The sequence below is a fragment of the Salvia miltiorrhiza genome, chromosome 3 (genome assembly GCF_028751815.1).
Source record: "Salvia miltiorrhiza cultivar Shanhuang (shh) chromosome 3, IMPLAD_Smil_shh, whole genome shotgun sequence".
Taxonomy (NCBI): Eukaryota; Viridiplantae; Streptophyta; class Magnoliopsida; order Lamiales; family Lamiaceae; genus Salvia; species Salvia miltiorrhiza.
Window position 1 is genome coordinate 14,126,051 of NC_080389.1, and position 8,929 is coordinate 14,134,979.

At 38.7% G+C, this 8,929-nt stretch overlaps 1 non-coding gene across 1 annotated transcript; it reads right to left on the reverse strand.

Annotated features, from left to right (window-relative positions):
• Positions 1 to 1,769: 1,769 nt before the first annotated feature.
• On the reverse strand, positions 1,770 to 1,841 carry TRNAD-GUC (transfer RNA aspartic acid (anticodon GUC)). The gene has a single exon. It is a non-coding gene; the product is annotated as a tRNA-Asp (tRNA).
• Positions 1,842 to 8,929: the final 7,088 nt, after the last annotated feature.

Below are 8,929 nucleotides of genomic sequence, written 5' to 3' on the forward strand. Positions count from 1 at the left end.
AAATCACTTAAGTAATCGATTTTGCTTGTTTTAATCTTAGTAGATCTTTGAATTTGTTAGATAATCAAACCACTCACTACTCTACTTAGTATAAATAGCCCTAGTATAATGATTTAAGGTAATTACTAGAATATAACCATTAATCCTCGTGGGATACGACCCTACTTCCATATATTGCAACTACCTGGAGTCAGGGGATTTTTTAAGACAGTAACTTATATTGATTTGAAAATTAGGAGAAAAACTTCCGGACTTGTAAAAATAGGACACTAATTTTTTGATGTGTGTATTTTAGCTACTTAGTTTGGTGTGTGTTTCGTCGTGATTTTTATATGATTTTACATGATTTGTGATATTTTGGCGTAGGTATTGCATGGATGGAGGAGAAAGCTTGAAGATGGGAGAATTATTGAAAGTCGAGAAATTGGTTGAAGAAGTTGGTGAATTTGTGGAGAGATTTAGAGATTTGGCTTTGGAGCTAATTATTTTGTAATTTAGTTAAGCCAAATACTCTTTTAATTAATTTTGGGCTTTAGTTTTTGGAAAGGGCCGAAGCCCATGTTAATTAGGGTGTTCCCTTGTGTTTTATGGCAATTAGGACTCTAGCTTTAAAAAGGAGCCGCCAGTTTATAATTAGAGATATATTAGGATTAGTTTTGTTTTAAAATTATTAATTAAGCACTAGGCACTTTAGTATTAGGTTTGTTTTGCTTTCAATTGATACAGCCGCAATTTTAATAGCAGGAGTTGACTTTCTTTTGTTTTCAATTCTTAAATTCATGCAATTTATCTCTCACGTCTTTTAGCATAGAATTGTTTGTTTAGAATCAGTTATTTCTTGAATTGCGGCTGGATTGGAATAGAGAAGGCAGACGAGTTTCTTCAATCGGTTCAAGGGTTCCTTTAATTTTTTGCTATTTATTTTGTTGATTTCTTGTTCGATTATTTTAATTATGTTTATTTTTATTTATTTGATTGTTTTTATTTTAAGCATGAGTAGCTAAATCTTTTAATTCGGCGAGAATAATGAAACTCTAATTTAATGATCTGTGAGATCTAATTGGTTTAAAATTGATTCCTATTGATTCCGATTAATTCTTAGGTTCCAAGATAATTCTGATTTTATTTAAGCCTGATCAACTTAAGTTTAATTGGATTACAGTCAATTAGTTCCTGCCAATCCGTAATTGTTGGAATTGGACTAATTAGTGATACAACTACCATGTTCGTAGTAGGAATTAATTGGTATATTAATTATTACTAGCGTCTCTAGGATAATTGGTATAAATTGGGTTCCTTCATCTTAATGCTATTAGAATATTAAATCTAGGTCTGGCGTCTCCAGCTAGGTTATATTTTAATAAGGGAAATAAGCAGGTCTGGCGTCTCCAGCTGTTTATCGACACCGTAAGTAGGAATTGGGGTACGTCCGTTGCGTTTCACGGTATCCTATAACTGGTTGGTTGGTAGGGATTAATTAATCTTTGCGTCAAGGATCAGAGCTTTGAATTAGTGTGGATTTATTCGAGCCGAGTTACCCTTTTATTGATTTACTTGAAGCGTATTTTATTTGATTTAATTTGCTTTCTTAGGTTAATTAATATTTTCTCAAAATTAAGGCGTGGTGGCATCACCAAAAATTAATAGATTTAGGGAATTGAATGATTTTATCTGCTCTCTGTGGGATCGACCCTGCTTATCACGATACTAATATATTTTGATAATTCTGCAGGAATTATTTTGGTGGTTGACGACGACCACCAAATTGGCGCCGTTGCCGGGGATCGAACCCGGGTCACCCGTGTGACAGGCGGGAATACTTACCACTATACTACAACGACGTCCACCAAATTGGCGCCGTTGCCGGGGAGCGGTGTTAATTAATTCTTTTCCCTTTGTCTATTTTTTTTTTCTTTGTTTATGAGCAGATCGTCCCAGCCGAACCTCCTCTTCGATAGTGAAATTGAGAAGACCGCGAAGAAGCTAAGGAAGGAGGCAAAGGCAAGGAAGCTACTGGATCTGCTGGATTCGCAGTCTGACCTTCCCGTTCGACCAGAACAGTTCGTCGAGGAGAAGCCCAGCACTGTTGCTGCTACAGAGGTTCTGTTTGCCCAAACAGACCACGACTCAGAGACAGAATCAGACTGTGAAGAAGAAACCGACTCAATTTCGGTTGCAAGTACAGAGAGCGACATGGCTGACGATCCTAGATTGTGTGATCTCTCCAGCCACGAGGCCGATGACCCACCCACTCCCATTCAGATGCCGGCAGCTGCTACCGGTATTGAGATCAAGCTTGGACTGCTTAATGTTCTCCCGAAATACTATGGCAAGAAGGGTGAAGATCCGTACAATTTTTTGAGCGAATTCATCAAGATTTGCAAAGTCCAGAAACGCCCCACGGGGATTACGGAGGAGCACTTTAGATTGGCGGCATTCCCCTTCACCATGACAGCAGAGGCGAACTCTTGGTTCGCGAGTCTTCCTCCCAATTCTATCACTACGTGGGCAGAGATGAAAAAGCTATTCTTGGAACATTTTTTTCCGCCCACCAAGACGAATGCGCTGAAGAAAGAAATTAGTGGAGTGAAGCAGGAGTACGACGAGTCATTGAGCACCTACTGGACTCGATTTAGGAGATTGGTGGATAGTTGCCCAAACCACAAGTTTTCTGAGGGTGACTTGTTGCAGTATTTCTACCAAGGGATGACCGTTGACACTAAGAATTTGGTGAACTCGGCAAGTGGAGGGGGATTTTCCCAGAATACTGTGAGTGAAGCCAAACGATTGATTCAGCACTTGGTGGATGCAACGAGGGAGTATGATGAGCCACGCATTCAAATGCTCAAGAAAGCTGCGCAAGCAAGCTCCTCAAATTTGGATGACAAGTTCGAAGAGAGATTGGGAAGGATAAAGAGAATGCTAAGCACTGTGGTGGAGAAAGTGGCGAGCGCTGGATAACCGACGGAAAAACCATGTGGAGCGTGTGGAAACTTTGGCCATACAAGCTTGCAGTGCACAGGGGGTGAGGAAGAATATCAAGCTCAAGCGAATTCTTCTCATAATTTTTACAGCTGTGACGCGCCACTGCCCCATTTGCCCAAACGGGACCAGTACGCGAACAATCATAATGCTCCATGGAGAAACCATCCCAATTTCCGATGGAGAGATCCCGAGCCGAAGCAGCCGCCAGCGATGCAGCAGCCACAGCAGCAAAACTACCGTCCTCAACATCAAAGGACGGGGTATCAAGCTCCACAAGCTCAGCAACATCCTCCCGAGAAGCAAGGCAAGTCGCTTGAGGAGATGATGGCGGATTTGATCGGCAACCAGCAATTTCTGCAAAATAATGTGCAACAGCTTCAACAATCCCAAGCCGAGCAAAAGGTGCAGATTGAGGGGCTATCCCGTCAGATGTCTCAGCTTGCGACATCCGTGAACCAACTCAAGGGCTATCAAGGTAAATTACCATCACAAGTCCAATTGAATCCAATGGAGAACGTTAGCATGATTACTTTGATGAGTGGAAAGGAGTTGAGTGAGCCCACAACCCAGAATTCAAAGGGGTGTCCGAGCAAGGATTCTGGAGTCGAATTCAGCTTGGAAAAATTCGAAAATTCTGGAGCCAAGGTGGATTCTGCAATCCAGAATGCAGAACAGTCCGGTTTGGCCAAACAGAACAGTGAGCCGACAGTTGAGCAGAAAGGAAAGGGAGCAGCAATTGAATCCAACGAAGAGGAGCAGACCAAGGTCTCTAAACCGTTGAGCTTACATGATCCCAATGTTGCAACATCATTCCCTTTTCCAGGAAGATTGGCGAGGAAGAAGCCAGAAGAGGAACTCATCGATTTTGTGAAGATCTTCGGCAAACTTGAAGTGAATCTTCCATTCTTGCAAGCACTGAAAATTCCTCCCTTTGGGAAATTTGTGAAGGACTCCAAGGCAACTGGAAAGATTGTGATGGGCGAGAACGTTTCAGCTGCACTCAAGAAGGAGTTACCAACCAAGTGCAAAGATCCTGGTATGTTTTCTCTTCCCATTTACATTGGTGATACTAGGATCGAGCATGCTATGTGTGACTTAGGAGCGTCTATCAATGTTATGCCTCTCACTGTTTATAATAGATTGTCGGGTGTAGAATTGGTAGACACTAGAGTGGTCATTCAGTTAGCTGATGGGTCATATGTTCATCCTGAGGGTCTTCTAGAGAATGTTCTTGTAAAGGTGCATGATTTTGTTTATCCTGCTGACTTTTATGTGGTGAAGATGAGTGGTATGCAATCGAGAAAGTCAGCTGGTGTTCTGTTAGGCCGTCCTTTCTTAAGGACCACTAGGGCACTCATTGATGTTTATAGTGGTACTATTTGTTTGGATTATCATGGAGAGAAGTTCACTTTCAATATTGATGATACCATGAAAAATCCTCTTGTTGTTAAAACTGTTTGTGCCACTAACATTACTGACCCTTCTGTCCAAGAACATCTTGAGGCTAAATCTGTGCAGGACAAGTTGGAACCGACCTTGATCAAAAGAGCAACTGGTCTTGATGCTCGTGGGATGAACAATGAAGAAGTCAAAGAATCTACCAAGTCTCTTCATGCTCACTCGAAATTGGCAGATTCTGGAAATACGTTCTGTTTGCCCAAACAGGACAAAATTCTTCATGATGACCCGAAATTCACAGGTTCTGGACATACGGTTCGTTTGCCCAGACGGAAGCCACATTATAGAACTCTGCATTTTAATGTGGAACCACCCGACTTAAAAGATAAGTGTGAGGAGGAGCTCCGTTTGGAAGCCTATAATACCAACATGGGGTATGCAGATCTAACAGCGATAGCTTATCACAAGCATCGATTCTGGAGAACATTTGAAGTCGGTGAAAAGGTCCGATTCATGCTTGGAAGGCAATGGATAGGTCCTTTTGAGATACAGTCTGTTTGGCCAGGCGGACCAGTGGAGATTAAGAGTTTGGCTACGGCAAAGACGTTTGTAGTCAACTATCACAAGTTGGAGCCATATTGCGATGCATCTCATATGACAACAGTGGAAGAAATTCCATTGTCACCTCATACGAGATTCTGATTGCATCAATAGTCTAGCCAAAGACTTTAAATAATGGCGCTTATCGGGAGGCAACCCGATTTTCTTTCCCTTTGTTTCTCCCGTTTTGTTTTTCTTTTTCTTTATTTCCGTTTCGTTCAGTTTTTCTTTCAGTTTTAATTCCCTTTCTTTAGATTTAATTTTTGTTAAAGTTTCTTAAAAAAAAAAAAAAAAAAATCAGGTGACACAGCAGTGGATTACGTGAACGTGACAGCCCTACAACAGAGCATCACAGATTTGAGCGCCACCATTTCACAGGAGATGCGGCGGCAGCGTACACGGTGACTTCCTTCCTTTTCTTGTTTTGTTTCGTGTGTTTTTGTGTTGTCTTTGTCTTGGTCTTTCGTTTAGTTGAGTGTCTTGTTGCTCCTTCGCTTATGCTTTGTTTTATTTGCTTGAGGGCAAGCAAAATCTAAGTGTGAGGGGGGCGTTTTTGAGTTGTGTTCTGTTGAGTCCATTTTTTATGTTGTGTTTTGTGTGTTGTGAGCCTTGTGGTTGTTGAAATATTAGTGATAAGCATGCTGCCCGGTTGAGTTATGTGATGAACTTGAGGTTTGATACTTGAGATTTGAGATTTTGAGATTGAAAATTTGTGTTTTTATTGGATGGCATTTGGGATGACAAATAAGAGCAACAATGAGTAAAAAGCCACATATAAGTGAGAATTGAGCTTATTAGAGTAGAGCACTCTCTACTAATTTTCTTTTTGAGTGGTTTTGTTGTTCATGAAGTTGTGATATGTTGTAAGTCATTGGTAATGCATGATAGAAGGCACTAGGGTAGCCATTTGGCCTGCTTTTGAATTCCTACCTGAACATCATTCCCTAGTGAGCCCTTTGAAGCCTTGACCATGTTCTTTCTTATTAGTCACTAAATAATAAGCCATGGCCTGTTTTGGACTATCTCTTTGGCCCAGTGATGCATGTCTAATTTGAACTTCATTCCATTGATTACTAGAGGAAGTTAAGTTGTGTTCTTATGTGTCGTTTGCCCAAACTGCTATTTTGTGTAAAGTGATAAGGATCTGTGATCCGTTTGGCCAAACAGTGGCATTGATCAATTGAGTTCTTGGGATGGGAGCAGTTTTGGGAGACGATTTGTGGGGATATTTTGTAGATGATGATTGCATGTTGATTGAGGATATAAAAAAAGGAAAGGTGCTGCAGAAAAAAAAATAGAAAAAAAAAGAAAAAAAAAGAAGAAAAAAAAAGAAAAGAAAAAAAAAAAGATGTTGCACCAGTTTGAGTTGAGCATGTAGTATCATTGTTATTGTTGGAGTTTTTTCCCGAAGTTTGGTTGCTTTATTTCTCTATAAACTTGAATTGTGGATGATGATTTGGATTAGATATGCACACTTTGATCTTCAATGTTTAAGCTTAGGACCCCTAGGATCTTGCCTACATCATGAATGGTCCTTAGCCCCATTACAACCAATGAGAAAAGACCTTTTTGAGTTACTATGTGACCACAACATATCACGACTAAGTGGATTTTCCTTCTTGAGTGTGAATTTCCAAAATATATATTTGAGAGAAGAGTGAATCTTGAGAGGAATTTGTTGTTGCTTGATTTGGACTAGATAGACAATGAAAACACTTGTTTGATATTTCCTTTTCTTGATTTGAGATTGAGAATCGAGTGTGAGTTGCATGGTTTGATTTGGCAGTAGGTCATGTTACTAGTGTTTTGATGATTACTTGGCTGTCGTTTTCTGTTGAGTTATTAGTGTCCTTGTTCTTTTCTGTTTTCTTTCCGTTAGTTGTTGCGTCCGTTGTTTTGTTCTTTTCTTGTGAGTCTTTAGTATCGTGTCAAGGAGGGAAGTTGTCTCTAGTGGCTGATTTTCACCATTAAATTCTTCTTTCACGTCATACTTGAGGACAAGTATGATCTAAGTGTGAGGGGATTTGATGTGTGTATTTTAGCTACTTAGTTTGGTGTGTGTTTCGTCGTGATTTTTATATGATTTTACATGATTTGTGATATTTTGGCGTAGGTATTGCATGGATGGAGGAGAAAGCTTGAAGATGGGAGAATTATTGAAAGTCGAGAAATTGGTTGAAGAAGTTGGTGAATTTGTGGAGAGATTTAGAGATTTGGCTTTGGAGCTAATTATTTTGTAATTTAGTTAAGCCAAATACTCTTTTAATTAATTTTGGGCTTTAGTTTTTGGAAAGGGCCGAAGCCCATGTTAATTAGGGTGTTCCCTTGTGTTTTATGGCAATTAGGACTCTAGCTTTAAAAAGGAGCCGCCAGTTTATAATTAGAGATATATTAGGATTAGTTTTGTTTTAAAATTATTAATTAAGCACTAGGCACTTTAGTATTAGGTTTGTTTTGCTTTCAATTGATACAGCCGCAATTTTAATAGCAGGAGTTGACTTTCTTTTGTTTTCAATTCTTAAATTCATGCAATTTATCTCTCACGTCTTTTAGCATAGAATTGTTTGTTTAGAATCAGTTATTTCTTGAATTGCGGCTGGATTGGAATAGAGAAGGCAGACGAGTTTCTTCAATCGGTTCAAGGGTTCCTTTAATTTTTTGCTATTTATTTTGTTGATTTCTTGTTCGATTATTTTAATTATGTTTATTTTTATTTATTTGATTGTTTTTATTTTAAGCATGAGTAGCTAAATCTTTTAATTCGGCGAGAATAATGAAACTCTAATTTAATGATCTGTGAGATCTAATTGGTTTAAAATTGATTCCTATTGATTCCGATTAATTCTTAGGTTCCAAGATAATTCTGATTTTATTTAAGCCTGATCAACTTAAGTTTAATTGGATTACAGTCAATTAGTTCCTGCCAATCCGTAATTGTTGGAATTGGACTAATTAGTGATACAACTACCATGTTCGTAGTAGGAATTAATTGGTATATTAATTATTACTAGCGTCTCTAGGATAATTGGTATAAATTGGGTTCCTTCATCTTAATGCTATTAGAATATTAAATCTAGGTCTGGCGTCTCCAGCTAGGTTATATTTTAATAAGGGAAATAAGCAGGTCTGGCGTCTCCAGCTGTTTATCGACACCGTAAGTAGGAATTGGGGTACGTCCGTTGCGTTTCACGGTATCCTATAACTGGTTGGTTGGTAGGGATTAATTAATCTTTGCGTCAAGGATCAGAGCTTTGAATTAGTGTGGATTTATTCGAGCCGAGTTACCCTTTTATTGATTTACTTGAAGCGTATTTTATTTGATTTAATTTGCTTTCTTAGGTTAATTAATATTTTCTCAAAATTAAGGCGTGGTGGCATCACCAAAAATTAATAGATTTAGGGAATTGAATGATTTTATCTGCTCTCTGTGGGATCGACCCTGCTTATCACGATACTAATATATTTTGATAATTCTGCAGGAATTATTTTGGTGGTTGACGACGACCACCATTTTTTTTAGAGTAAAATAGGACACTAATTAATAAGCGTCGTAAAAATAGGACATTTCTTGGCCGATAATTGGCCGAAAAATGTCCTGCGGATGCAACACTTATTAATTAGTGTCCTATTTTACTCTAAAAAAAATTAGTGTCCTATTTCTACAAGTCTGAAAGTTTTTGTCGTAATTTCCAAATCAATCTAAGTTACTGTCCTAAAAAACCCTCGAACTCCAACTATCTGTATACTTGCGGCGTAGTGAAAATAAATTGCGAACATTTATGCATATCTCTCCTTTTTCGTATATCCCCCCAAATTTATGCACACACATATAAACATATTTGGACGCTACCTCACACATAATTTTCACAAGTTTGTTATTGTAACTTACACTACTTACCCACAATCTACTTAACAATATCCTTAATGTGATATCCTTTTTCCTCTA